Source organism: Pinus tabuliformis, chromosome 8 (assembly GCF_031772625.1).
Source record: "Pinus tabuliformis cultivar Carrire ecotype Pingquan chromosome 8, CPIR1, whole genome shotgun sequence".
In the NCBI taxonomy this organism is placed as follows: Eukaryota; Viridiplantae; Streptophyta; class Pinopsida; order Pinales; family Pinaceae; genus Pinus; species Pinus tabuliformis.
The window spans coordinates 1,770,425,157-1,770,440,672 of NC_142294.1; the positions used below are offsets into that span (position 1 = coordinate 1,770,425,157).

The 15,516-nt window shown below is 39.7% G+C and overlaps 1 pseudogene; it reads left to right on the forward strand.

The window, feature by feature from the left end:
* The first annotated feature begins 6,108 nt into the window (after positions 1 to 6,108).
* Positions 6,109 to 12,556, forward strand: LOC149243236 (CBL-interacting protein kinase 18-like; annotated as a pseudogene).
* Positions 12,557 to 15,516: the final 2,960 nt, after the last annotated feature.

The window sequence follows — 15,516 nt, forward strand, 5'->3', positions numbered from 1 at the left end:
TCCAAAGGCCAAACCACCTCAACCCTCAACCAGTGATTCCAACTCAGGGTCTAACGTCACTAACACAAACTAGATCGGTCTCCACACAAGCTCTCTAGGGCTCCATGAACTAATAACTCAACCCATATCCTTGCAGGGCTCTAGAGCGCTTGTTTGACCGGGCTCTAGGACTAGTAACTCAACCCACCAAGGGCTCCAGACCATTTATCGAACCTAGGCTCTAAGACTAGTAACTAAACCCAAGTTGTTCCAGGGTTTCCAAAGCATTTGTTCCAACCCACAACCATAAGTAATTATGATCACCAACTAGAAAACAAATCATGGAAAAAAACCCACAATGCCATGGCTATCAAGGAAATGGCAAGGCTAGGCTAAAACCACTGTAAATCTAGGAAATCCTCCATGCCAATGAAAAATCATAAGCAAATAATCACATGCATATACCATGCATCCATAAATCAGCAAGGAAATCATACATGCAACTCAATACATGCAAAGCAATCTTGTTGTAGTTGCTAATCCAAATATTCCTTTACGCTTTTCTACTTTCCTTTTCCTTCTTTCTCCAAATCCAATGTATGCCAAAGTGCTCCAATAATTGTCCAAGAATACGCTAAGTGTGCAAGAGAATGAGAGAATGATAGAATAGAAGAGAGCTCCAAACTGAACTGACAAATGTCTCACACACTGACAAAAGTTGTGAATTGGTCCTCATAAGCCTTTTTATTATTGAGGCCTCTACTTTCTTCAATTTCCCTCTCATGCAAACCTCTAACCTTTCATCTCCCTTTTTTCCTATTTTCCTTTATTTTGATAAATAAAATGCCAATTAATTCCCCTTTTCCTTTGCCAATGCCTTTGCCAATTTCCATAGCCATAATAAACTAGAGTGAAAACCCACTAGGATATTTTGGCCAATATTAAGCTTGGAATACATGTTCCATGGCCTTCGTCTCATTATTTTTCTTTTTTTAACTTTATTACATGAAATTTTAACCAAGGGATGTTACATTGGTTTACTGATGTTAACTAACTATTATTAATTTCTCGTAGAGGTGAAAATTGGTACACTTGATTAAAAGTTCATTTACTTCCATATTTCTTAAGCTTGAGGGAAAATTTGAAACACGATTTGTCTTGTACTTCCATGAATGTTGCACTATCATGTTCAGTTAATGCAGTAGTTGGGATTAATTTCCAAGAATTCCCCTTAATCAAGACTTCTGATACTCATAATTCCCAAGATATCTCTTAGACAGATTAAACTGTCCTTTTCCAATGGGTTGGTGAAGATGTATGCAAACTGCTCTTGCGACCTGTAATGCTACAAAAGAATTTTCCATTGTTGATCAACTCCCTAATGAAATGATACTTTGTGTCAATGTGCTTACTTCTTTTGTGAAAAACTGAATTTTTGGACAACAAAATTGCAAAAACATTGTCACAATAATTTTTTGTTGTTTCTTATTGTCCATGCCATAAATGTTTCAACATTCTTCACATCGAACTTTCCTAGCATGTTTCCTCTTTTGCTATGACATACTTAGCTTTAGCTATGGACAATGATACTATTGGTTGTTTCTTGGAGTCCCATGAGATGACTCTTGAACCAAAATGAAAAACATAGACTAATGTGCTTTGTCTCTCATCTACACATTGTACCCAATCACTGTTAGTGTATTCAACGTCCTAAAATCATTTGCTACAGTATACATAATGCCATATCATTAGTTCCATTAACATACCTTAAAATTCTTTTAGCTTCTTGCTAGTGTATCTCAACGAATCTTGAAACTAAACTCATTACATATATTAAATCAGGCCTAGTTGAAATCAAAGACAACCAACCATATTTTTGTATAGTGATGGATTTACATTGTTGCTACAATCTTCTTTTCTCAATTTAAAACCCGTGGCTATTGAAGTTATTGCAGGATTGTTGTTCTGCATTTTAAACCTCTTTAAGATGTCTAAAACATGCTTTGATTAAGAAATAGAAATTCCATCTTCCATTTTCTTCACATCTATTCCTAGAAAATATCTTAACAATCCCAAATCTGTCATTTCAAACTCACTTTTCATGACCTCTTTGAAAGAAAAAATAGGAGATCATCACTCCCTACGAAAAGCAAATCATCTGCATATAAAACCACAATTACAATCTTACCATCACTTTCTTTGATGTAGATTGTAGGCTCACTGTCATAGCCATTGTACAACAAATATGAAGCTATCATGTTTTACCATGTGTGTGGTGCTTGATTCAGCCCATGAAAATATTTCTTTAGTCTGTACACTTTTTCTTCTTGGCCTCGAACCTCATAACCAGGTGGCTTCTCCACACACACTTTCCATTTCAATACTCCATCCAAAAGGTTTGATTTCATGTCCATTGATATACCTTCCGTTTATGTTGCACTGATATTTCAAAAATTATCCTCAATATCTCCATTCTTGCAACTGATGGAAATGCTTCAGCATAATGTCTTTCGTTTTGTTGTTTGTATCCCTTAACGACCAACCTTGCTTTGTGTCTTTCAATTTTTCCTTCAACATTGCTTTTGGTCTTATAGAGCCACTTGAAACCTATCACTTCTTTTCCTTGTGGGGATTCACTAAGTCCCATGCATCATTATATTCTACTACCTCTATTTCTTTGTCCATTGTTGCTACCTATTTTTCTTCCTTGATTTCATATTAAAACTTAATTGGATCATGTACATGAGAAAATAAAGAAAACAAAGAATTCAAACATGTGCTGCTTTCACCTTCATTTTTCTCATAAATGTCAATCAAATTTCTAAATTTTTGTCTTCTCAAGCTTTCCAAAGATGGATTTGATCTGTCACTTCAAGTTATACTTGGAACATGTTCAGTTGTTGATCCTTGTGCACTTGCGTATTTGCTTGAATGTGTTACACTGTCCTATTAATTGTTGACAATGTCTCTTGAGCACTACCTTGTTGAGCTTGAATAGGTGTAGGAGGAGTCACCATTGAAGAATTACTTGCTATTTCTAATTCCTCTTTGTCTTCTTGTGATAGACTTGTTGCTACATTAATTATATTCTCCAAACTTTCATCCCATGCTTCCTCTTCTATGAACTGCACAACTCTACTAATTCTAAAGTTTTTGGTTATTGGATTGTAGGCTTTATATGCCTTGGATTCATCACTCTAGTCAAACAATATACATTTCTCCCACTTTCTATCCAACTTCTTTCTTAACTCATCTGGGACATGTGCATAAGCCAGACATCTAAATACTCTCATCATCATGTTTTTTGTGTTTTTTAGCCTATGGCGTTTCAACCCATTGTAATATAATTATAATAAAGCAATCCAATCCATGTCAATAGACTAATATAAATCCATCTTAACCATGGATCTAGCAAGTGGTGGGAGGGAACAAATCTCTTAATGTGAAAACCCTTTTTACAGTGCAAACTTTGAAAAATGCACCTCCAAATATTGCATCTCTAGGGACTTGATAGATGATGGTTGACGTCGGAGCATGGAGCCCACTCCTAACCAAAATTGACTCCGAGAAGCTTCCAGAAGGAGTCTGTGGCACTCGACAACAAAGGATATGAATTTATGATCTTTTTGTAAATTTTAGCCAAATATTTGTATGCATGTCATGGTAGAGGATGACATTCCTCATTCTATGGTTTTTCTTTTAAATAAGCAACCTAAGAGATATTAAGGGGCACCAAATCCTTGAAAATATTAGGTCGTTGGAAGAGGCTAGGGAATTTTTAGGTCAGGCCTAAGACATCATATGTAATCATTTCTGTTTCAATATAAGTATTCCTATGTGTTTTAATCTACGTGTTCTTGTTTTTCTTGTGCCTCAACCCCTGTCTCTGTTTGTGATTATCATGTGTATCCAAATCTTGACTGCCAATAGAAGAACCTTAATTAGAGAGGGTGAGAAAATCAGTATTCAGAATAAAAGAGGGCGTTGAGTCACACTTAGATATGGGATTTGGGAAACCCCTGTCTCTGTTTGTGATTATCACGTGTGTCCAAATCTTGACTGCCAATCGAAGAACCTTAATCAGAGAGGGTGAGAAAATTAGTATTTAGAATAAAAGAGGGTGTTGAGTCACGCCTAGATATGGGATTCGGGAAGTTCATGTAGAGCAACAAGGAATGTTGACCAAAAGGAAGTACGTACATGCACTAAGAAGGGTGTCAAAGTAACCAAGACCTCATTCAATGTAGTAAAGACAAGGAGCGAACTAGCAAACCATAACGCCGACTTGTTGGGGACCCAATTAGACGTTCAACTAGTTAGGCACCTTCGAGTTGAAGGTGGGCGAGAAGTTTCTAACCCAACCTTTGGCGGGCTGGTGACCCTTCAATAAAAATGGTGCATGGAATTCGAGTTAACCCCAGTAGACGAAGTTAGGCCCTTGTGTATTTCGACAGGGAGTATTGTAAGTTCTAACCTCTGACTAGTGAACTAACGTCGATGCTCGACCTATGATGCTAGGTGGACCTGTGAGGCAGTCCTGGAACATGGATATTTGTTTCGCACAATAGGAGTATGGTGAGCCATCAACACTTTGTCCTCAAATTCACGTGAAGTTGCTGGTGGCCTAAACATCAATGCCGAGATTGAAGATTGGATTGGAACTAGGGCTTGATTGGAAGGAAACTTCATTGTCGCAGTTAAAAATGCAAGAAAAGCCATAATCGTGGACACATAACCCATAGGGATTTTAATCATTTAAAATATATTTTATTTTTATTTTTAAAATCACACCTGTAAACTCCTTATTAAACATAAAATAAATCATACACCATTCTTATACTAAACTATAAAATAAACCTCTAAACTTAATAATAATTATTATTATAATTACTAATTATTATGAAATTTTTTAACCTTAATTAATGATTAAAACTTTCACCACACTCTCAAATAAATTAATTCACATTATCTCTCAAATTATAAAGAACCCTAGTTATCATTTTACATTTCATCTTCTCTATATAATTATATATTTTACATTTCATCCTTCTCTATATAATTATATAAAACTATATTAGTTGATCTCAAAATTTCTAAGCTCTTGAAGTTGTCTTAAACTTCTAACCTTTTGAAGCCCCAAAAATTAAATGCAAACCATTCACCACAGGTTTTAAAAATTAAATGGGCAAACCATTTCATCACGTGTTCAACCCATTAGAAGTCAACACTACAAGGTTTCAAATTCGCATGCATCTAAGGTAAAAACAAGTTACATTTTTACTTGCTATGTGAACCGAAATATAATAAAATTAATGAATGTTTAATCTTAATTTAAATTTAAGATAAAATGAGGTGTAAAATTAAAAAAATACAAAACATAATTTAATATTTTTGTAGTATTAATATATTAATTAATTAATAAATAAAATTTATAAAATAATTAATTTTAAAAATAAAGCTAAAATATAATTTCAATTTCTAATAAACAAAATGTTTCATTAATATATTAAAAAAGCATCTAATTTTCAAAATGAAAGACAAAATAAAATGAAACAACATTAAGTATTGCCTAAGGATACAACAATTTATTGCCCGATAAGGTAAAGTGTTTCCGCAGGATGCCAACTCTTCCCAAGCCACCACATCCGCACCAACGTGGGTAATTCTGATAAAGAAAGCCGGGAGAACAAGTTACTTGGAAAAGCTTGTACATACGGAATGAAAGATTACAGCAAGGAAATCGATAGAAAGACAGGTGGTTGAATCGCAACACACAAAGGCATGAAGTATATCTGGTGTGAATTTATTGAAAGAGCCCACCATGATAGGTCGTCCCTCCTTCAACTAATTCTATTGAACATGACTCTTCGATACGTCCACACTTAGGCTTTTCCCTGATTATTAACGGGATATAAAAGTTGTATACTAGCGACTTGTCTTCCATGATAAAATACAGGTTATTAGAGCTCCTGTACGTAGGCTATGCCCGGCTCGACCGGAACACATCCCAACAACGCCACGTGCAATGGAACGGATGCTAGAGAGCAACTTCACAGGCCTTATACAGCAAAGACACCTGAGCAGCAACTTTAATCCACAAGGATTTCTGATTTTACTTTTGAGATTGAGATGAAGCCCAATATTTTGATGGAGAGGTATGAATTAGGGCGCCTGTTGGGGCAGGGAACGTTTTCCAAGGTGTACCAAGGTAGAAATCTCAAAACCAGCGTGACTGTCGTCATTAAGGTAATGGAAAAAGAAAAAATCTTGAAGCTCACGATGACAAATCAGATTAAACGAGAATCTCAGTCATGAGATTGGTTCGACACCCCAACATCGTTCAGCTTTACGAAGTCATGGCGAGCAAGTCTAAGATTTATATCGTCATGGAGTGTGTTAAGCACATCGAGCTCTTCAACAGGGTTGCCAAAAAGGGGAAATTGAAAGAAGATGAAGCGAGAACATATTTTCAACAGTTGATTAGCGCGGTGAATTTCTGTCACAGCTGGGGCGTGTACCACTGGGACCTGAAGCCGGAGAATTTGTTATTAGATGACAATAGCGACATGAAGGTCTACGACTTTAGCCTCAGTGCACTTACGGAGCAATTTAGACAAGACGGACTTCTTTGCACGGCCTGCGGCACGTTGGCGTACGTGGCGCCAGAGGTCATAACAATGAAGGGCTACGACAGCGCGAAGGCTAACATCTGGTCGTGTGGGATCACACTGTTCATGCTCAAGGGTGGGTTACCTACCATTCCAGGATGCGAATTTGATGGCACCGTATAAGAAAATCTACAAGGGCGACTTCAAGTGCCCACCCTAGTTCTCCTCTGACCTCCGGCGGCTCGTCTTCCGACTGCTAGACCACAATCCCTAGACAAGGATCACCATTCCGCAACGCATGGAGGTCTCCTGGTTCTGGCTGGGCTTCAAACCCCCACAAGCTGACAATGTCGATATTGCCTTCCTTGATGATGTCAAGATGACGTTCTTTGTTCCGAAGCTGCCCTACTTCAATGCCTTCGACATAATCTCTGTCATGCCCCTATACTAGCGGTAATCTTCCAACCGCACTATAGCAAGGTGTGGCACCACCAAACACTTTCTTTTCACCAATACTTGTGTTCATGAACTACGCCTAACCTTTCATACTTAGTTTATTTTTCAATACCAAGTATTATCTTTGTCCTTTATACAAATGAAAACACATACATATTCATCATCAACAACATTATACAAGAGAAATGCACAACAATATAAAGGGAGGGGCAAATCCCTGCAATATGAGTCCGCCCGAATCAATATATATAATTTTCCACTTTTACAAAGTATAAGCTAAATCTTGGGAAACCCCAAATTTACACTTAACCAAATTTCCAACTTCAGCAAACTCGGTTGCCTAGCTCGTCGGCACCTCTGCACGGTTGCCGCATGACTCACCAACCCTTCGTTCACCTCGTCACGTGTCTTCCCCTGACTCACTCTTCATTTTTTCAGCAAATGCCCAAATCGTGCTATCCTGCCCGACCTCCATTCGGTGGAACACACACAGTCCCACCTGCGCAACTCTCGTTCACGACCTTCAGTTCCAACCTTCATTTCCGCGTGCATAGCGTGGCCTCACCCAGCCACCCGTCCATACGTTCACCCGTGCCTTCGCACGACTCACCCGAGTCACCTTCGCACAACTCACTTGAGTCTGCCCGAACGCCTTCACTCGAACTCGTTCACTTGGGTTGCCCAACAACCTCACTCAGCTCACCAAAATGACTTCACCCGAGTTGCCCGACGACCTCACCTAGCTCACCTAAACGACTTCACCTAGGTCGCCCGACGACCTCACCCGGCTTGCCTGAACGACTTCGCCCGGGTCACCCGATGACCTCGCCCAGTTCGCCTGAACGACCTCACCCGAGTTTTTTGCCTGATGACCTCGCCCGAGTTCTACCCAAACAACCTCGCCCAAGCTCTGCTTGAATGACCTCGCCTGAATTTCCTGCACGCATTTTTCGCCCGAGTTTCTCACCCACTTTCCTGCATGAGTTTCTCACCCAAGTTTTGCCCATCGTGTGGGCTCATCCACGCATCGTAGAACTCCTTGATCGAACTTGTGTTGATCAAATGATTGATGGCTCGTCTCCACAAACACTCCACCAATATATACGAGCGGGTGGTGGGTTGTGTCACCCAGCGGACCCACGCCCAACGCCAAAACCAACTCGTTCAACATATTGCCTTCGCCTGAGTGGAGGGTTGGCTCGCCCAACTCAACTCGCCCAACATTGTATAAACTCGTCTCTTAGTTGTTTCACTTTACATTTCACATGAGCTCCTTGCTCATCCTTCGCACGGTGAAGGTAACCCGGACCGCAGGTCTTTACATCCTCCCCCACTTGAAGTCATTGTCGTCCTCGACAATATCTCGTCCCGACAACCATCTGTTACCAAGATATCCATACCAAGGTGCATACACCCCATCAGTATGTCATACATCGGAAAATCATCTTAATCCATGATCATCAACCATCTCGTCACAATCTCCACATGCTGCTCCCATCGTGGAAGGCTCGCCCCTCCATCCCAAGCTACATGCTTCCTGCAACATATCGTGTCGACCTCATCATGTATCGTCATCATGTGAACTGTTGCCATGATACTCAAACATAATGCTAACACATCTCTGCACACTGGATCTCCTCATGACTTGAACTAGTTGGGTAGCTAATCCAACTGTCACGCCCAAACCACGAGAATGCACATCCTCATGCCATGATCAGTTGTTTCTCAGAACATCCTGTCACATCCTCAACTCGATCGAGAATCCATCTCCATACTAGTAAGCCATGCTCAAGTCCATGAAGTACTCTCCACCTCATCTGCAACATGTTGTCCATGAAGTTTGGTACCAATGCGCTGCATGAAATCAGCCGCATCTATCCCAACATCATCATCCATCTGCAAAACATCCATCTCCTCAAAGTGAAGAGATCATCTCATCGAACCCAACTCTCGATGGGCCACATCCAGGTCCATGAAGAAACCTCCATCATCTCTGCTATGTGCCCATCCCTCAAGTCTGCGATAGAAACAAGTATGCACTTGTCTCATGTATCCATTTTCTGCCCATGATCATAGATCAATCAACTCCCATGTGTCAAAAGTGGTTGAGTCCTTGCTCAACCCATGCCCAAGTGTTGCCACCAAGGCATCATCATCGCTGCAACTCTATCACTCCAAAGTGTCTCATATCGATCCTCCACATCAAGTCACTCTTCCAAGCCACACCCATACATGTACTCGAAAGTATGCACCCCATTCTGCATCAAAGTCTCTGACCTCAGCTCCTCAGTGCATCAGATCCTCCAAGTCCACTATATATGATGTCCCCAAAAGTCACAACCTCATGTCATCATGAGTTCCATGAGTCATCTCCAACCAACATCTCATCAAGCATACAATTCTTGGCCCAAAGGTCTCTGCAAGATGCCTCAGCTCTCCATGTAGTAGGAATGCTCCATAGTCTGCTCACAAATCCATCCAAGTCCATGGCCTTGTTGTACAAGAGTGCACAACCTCTCCATCGGCTCATAAGTAAAACATCTCCATGTCACATCAGCAAATCTACCTGCACAACATCCCTGCCTTGGCACTTCTCATTGGATGCTCATAAGTGACACCTCTACAAGTGCTCCTACACAATTTCCCTGCATAGACTGCCATGTTCCATGTCTCCAACCTGATGTCCATGACTAAGTTTCCCATGTGTCCAACTAAGTAAACCCATCACAACAGTTGGTCATCCCCATCCAAGTCTACAAATCGGTCTAGTGAACTCGGTCACCCAACCATATCATCATCACATGAGTCTCTTCACCATAGCTCCCCCACTTAAAGGTTCCACCAAGAATCGCTCTTGGTCTCGGCCATGAGAAGTCCACCCAAGCAACTAAAGTGTGTGCCCTTCTCCAGTTTGTCCATGAGTCATGCCAAGCACTTAGCCAATTTCTCCATGTGGCTAAAGCATGACCCAATCCTCTTTAATGATCATCATGTTCCTCCCTTGTCACGAGCCTTTGCACCTTCTACCATAAGGTCACAAACAACCCCAACAAGTCCTGCAACAATCAACAATCCTTGCTTCTCCATACAAGGTCTCATCGTAGACATCCATGGTAAGATGCTCCCTTGCATCGACAAACTGACTTTGCTCTACCCTACATATGGTTCATTTACCAAATGCTCAAGTGAAACACAAGTATCAATAATACTTACTTCACCATCATCATGAGGCTCCTCCATGTGAGTATCCTCATCCACCCATGTTTGCAAACTGCACGATCCTAATCCAAATTGATCAATCTCAAGTTCATCCTCCATTGTTGTCATATCTGCAACATCCTCAATCATCACATCTTCCTCTTCCTTGTCAGCACATTCTGCAACTTCATCCTACTCTATTGTCCAACCAAGTTGAAGAAGTTTGTCTTCAACATTCTTTTCCAAGACTTCAAGTTTATCCCGAATCCATGGGTTCTCTTCTTTCATCCGCTTCAACCTGTATAAGGGAAGCTCTTGCATTCTTCCAAACCTGCCATTCCTTGTCGTTCAGCTTAGCCCAAGCACAAGGCTTCACCTCTACTAAACCTGCTTCACCATTCACTTGAATCACCCTGATATTCCACCTGTCACCTGCAAAACTTGAACTCCCTTTCAAGTCTTCGGTCTTCGTAGAATCAGCTCCCTGATTCAACACACCAGCTCTGATACCACCTGTCACGCCCCTACACTGGCGGTAATCTTCCAACCGCACTATAGCGAGGTGCGGCACCACCGAACACTTTATTTTCACCAATAATTATGTTCATGGACTACGCCTAACCATTCATACTTAGTTTATTTTTCATTACCAAGTATTATCTTTGTCCTTTATACAGATGAAAACCCATACATATTCATCATCAACAACATTATACAAGAGAAATGCACAACAGTATAAAGGGAGGGGCAACTCCCTACAATATGAGTCTACCCGAATCAATATATATAATTTTCCACTTTTACAAAGTATAAGCTAAATCTTGGGAAACCCCAAATTTACACTTAGCCAAATTTCCAACTTCGGCAAACTTGGTTGCCCAGCTCATCGGTGCCTCTGCATGGTCGCCGCATGACTCACCAACCCTTCATTCACCTCGTCGCACTTCTTCACCTGACTCGCTCTCCGTTTGTTCAGCAAACGCCCAAATCGTGCTATCCTGCCCAACCTCCGTTCGGTGGACCACACACAGTCCCACTTGCCCAAATCTCGTTCACAACCTTCAGTTCCAACCTTTGTTTCAGCATGCATGGCACACCCTTTCCCGGCCGCCCGTCCGCACTTTCACTCGCGCCTTCGCAGGACTCACCCGAGTTGCCTTTACACGACTCACCCGACTCTGCCTGAACGCCTTCACCCAAACTCGTTCACCCGGGTCTTCCGACAACCTCACCCGGCTTGCCCGAACGACTTCACCCAAGTCACCCGACGACCTCACCTGGCTCACCAGAACGACTTCACCTGGGTTGCCCGACGACCTCACCCGGCTCACCCGAACGACTTCACCTAGGTCGCTCGACGACCTCACCCTGGTCACCCGAACAACTTCACCTGGGTCGCCCGACGACTTCGCCAAGTTCACCCGAACGACCTCACCCGAGTTTTCTGCCCAACGAGCTCGCCCGAGTTTTCTGCCCGACGACCTCTCCCGAGTTCTGCCTGAATGACCTCACTCAAGTTCTGCCTGAACGACCTTGCCTGACTTTCCTGCACGAGTTTTTCGCCCGAGTTTCTCACCTAACTTTCCTACACAAGTTGCTCACCCGAGTTCTGCCCGTCGTGCGGGCTCATTCACGCACCGTAGAACTCCTTGATTGAACTTGTGTTGATCGAATGATTGATGGCTCGTCTCCACAAACGCTCCACCAATATATATGGGCGGGTGGCGGGTTGTGTCACACGGTCGACACATGCCCAACACCCAAGCTGACTCGTTTAACATGTTTCCTTCACCCGAGTGGAGGGTCAGCCCACCCAGCTCGTGGGACCGCCCTCTTAACTCGCCCAACATCGTATAAACTCGTCTCTTGGTTGTTTCACTTCACATTTCACACGAGCTCCTCGCTCATCCTTCGCACAGTGAAGGTGACCCGGATTGCAAGTCCTTAAAATCTCCCTGTCATCGGCGTTCAATTGGTCGGGGCTATTCGACGACAAGATCATGAAGAAGGAGTTGTGGTTCACATCAACTCAACCGGCATTTTGCATTATATCGAAGCTGGAGGAGATCGCCGAAGTGTTGAGATTTAGCGTCAAGAAGACTAAGGATTGCAAGATCAAGTTCTAGGGTTCGGAGGTGGGGCTGAAGGGTCATTTGTGTATCGAAGCCGAGATTTTTTAAATCACACCCTCACTCTTCATGGTGCAGCTTCACAAGACCGAGCGAGATACGCTAGAGTACAGTAAGTTGTGCAACCAAGAGCTGAGACTGGCTCTCAAAGACATTGTCTGGATTTGGGATGGTAACGGCCAATAGAATAACGAATATCGTTTGAGCTATGGTCTTATTACATAGGGATGGTGTCTTTTGGTGGTGCCTCGACATTTAAGTGGGAATTTTCCAAATGATATGGTTCAAAACTCATTCTTCATTTACTGTAATTTGGAGAGATCCCCGAATACTGTAGGTCCTTCACACAGACAAAGTTGAACCTTAAATTGTTTGAGTTTTCGAATCTTTCCATCAGAGAGATTCCCAGATGGTGGATTTCCTTGGGACAAACATTAAAGGTGAACATTAAATTGTTTGAATTTTCGAATCTTTCAAACGTGAGTGTTCTCTTGAAAAGCAGATTCTATGAAAAAGTGATACATTGAAGGGGATTGCCTTTCACATCGGTCAGGAGCCGATTCATATCTTCTGAAATTGATCATTCAATTGAAATTCAATTCAAAATAAATGTGAACTTTACCTTTTACATCAAATAATAAAAAATAATGGAGTTGTTTTGACTGTGATTTTTTTGGAAGTATTTACAGTGAGGTTTTTTGGTGTAATTTCTTTAAAATCTGGCAGAAATTTATTGAAATCACAAGATTGATGGGTAATCCTATGCAATCGAAGTGCCTTAGGGGTTTTCCAGGGTGTTGAATCCATATATACAATCAAAAAACTAGTTTAAATAACACAAATCAAGATTTCATCTCAAATATTTTCACTGGATTCCAGTACTGGAAAGTCTAAAAAATCACACTAAATACAACTCCAAAAATAATTGTATATATTAAAAAAATATTAGCTCTGAGGTTTAGTTGGATTGCTTGAGTTTTAGTTATTATTATACAGAGGTTATTGGTTCAATTCTCTTCACACTTTAGTGAGTGATTCTTTTGTAATTAAGTCCAAAAATAGTGATCATTTTAAGTGAATCTGTGTAATACAAATATGAATTTGTTTAATACAAATATTCAATAAACATAACTATCACCAATATCAATAAAACTCATATTTTATATATATATATATATATATATATATATATATAAATTAAAAAAATATCATATTAAAAGAAGAATTATGAAACAAAGAAAATAATCATATATGAATTTTTGTTTACATGTTTATTTTCACTTTTTCCTTTCTCCTTTCTTTAAAGTTGTGGTTGTGAGTATTTTACTGGCATGATAATTTGGTTACTTTGTGACTTTTCCACTTAAAGCTTGGACAGAAACATGATAATTTTTCAAATTTCCTTTAGATTATTAATTTTTTTTAATATTGTAAGTTAATTTTGTTAATATATAGCTTTATGTAACCAAAAAAATACTATAATGTATAGAATTTAGATCGTATTAAATTTAAATTATTTTTGAAATTTATTATTATTTTTTTAATTATATTTTTAAAAATAAAATTTATTTATTATAAAATTAATTAATTTAATTTGATTTGGTTTATAATATTTTAATATATTCATAAAATATTAAAAAATATCTCTAAATTCATTATATATTAATATATACATTTGGAAATCTTAGTTTTGAATCTTACTCATCTTATTATTTTTATTATCCATCTTTTTATTTTTATTATATATCTAATTTTTTGCTACATAAATGTCTCTGTCTTGCATTTTGCAATAGTTATACTAGCAATTGTCCCAAAAGGTACAAAGAGAGGCCGATAGGATTATTAAATTAGAATTGTTGAATTTTTCTAGAATTGATGTTGGTTCAAGCATAACGGATGAGCAATTTGAGCTGGCTAAAGGCCTTCTAATTACACTATTGTTTGGGTCTTGAAGTCTGCAGTGATTCTGCTCAAACTTTTATGTCTCAAGGAAAGTATGTCAGGAGATTTTTGAAAGCGTTCAGAAAGGGTCAGTGCAAAGATGCATCGGTGCCTTTACAACAGAATACTAGACTTCGAAATAATTATGGTTCTAAGAGGTCGATGCAACATTGTATAGACAACTGGTTGAAAGTCTAATTTACTTGACTACAAGTAGGCTTGATTTGGCTTTTGCAGTCAGTTTATTGAGCCAATTCATGTCAAAGCCTCTTGAGAATCATTGGGTTGTAGTGAAAGGCTTCTTAAGGTATCTTCAAGGAACCTTAGACTTTGGTATTAAATATACTAATTTGTTTGATGTTAGATTGACAGGATTCTCAGACTCAGATTGGGTCGGAAATATAGATGACCAACAATCCATAACAAGTTATGCATTCAACATTGGATTCGGGGTCATTGAATTGAGCAGCAACAAGCAGAGCAATGTATCCTTGTCTTCAGTTGAAGCAGAGTATCAAGCAATGTGAGGAGCAACATGTGCAGCAGTTTCATTGAACAGACTTTTCCAGGATGTTAAAGTAGAACAAAAGGATGCAACAATTATCAGGTGTGACAACCAGAGCTCAATCAAACATGCAAATAATTGAGTGTTTCATAAAAACACCAAGCATATTGATACATAGTTTCACCTTGTTAGTGAGAAGGTTCAGTAAAAGGAAATCCATATTGAATATTGTAATACTTGTGATGATGTTGTAGACATTTTTACTAAGCCTCTTGTAAGAATTAAAATTTGAGTTATTTAGGGAGATGTTAAGAGTGCTACGGAACCCTTTCTCCATTAAAAGACAGCGTTAAAATTAATGGAGAAATGTATTCTTGGAGAGAGTTTGTTCATTAGTTTCATGTGAGACTTAGATTAGGAATTTGTTCCTACATTCCAGGTGGCTATTCTAACTTCCCTATTTGATTGTAAACTATATATTCTTGATTGTTAGTGAGAAGATCGTAGATCGTTCCACTAGAGGTAGTCTCCCTGTGAAGCTCCTCATCTGAGATTTGCCATGTTTAATGTATAAATTCTTTTTCTTCCATTTTTTAACAATTACTTCCATAAGTTGCACCACCGAGTAACTGAATCTCCGATTTAGCTTCTTGCATAAACACTACCTTGTCACCTTGTAAGTAACGATTAAGAAGATATT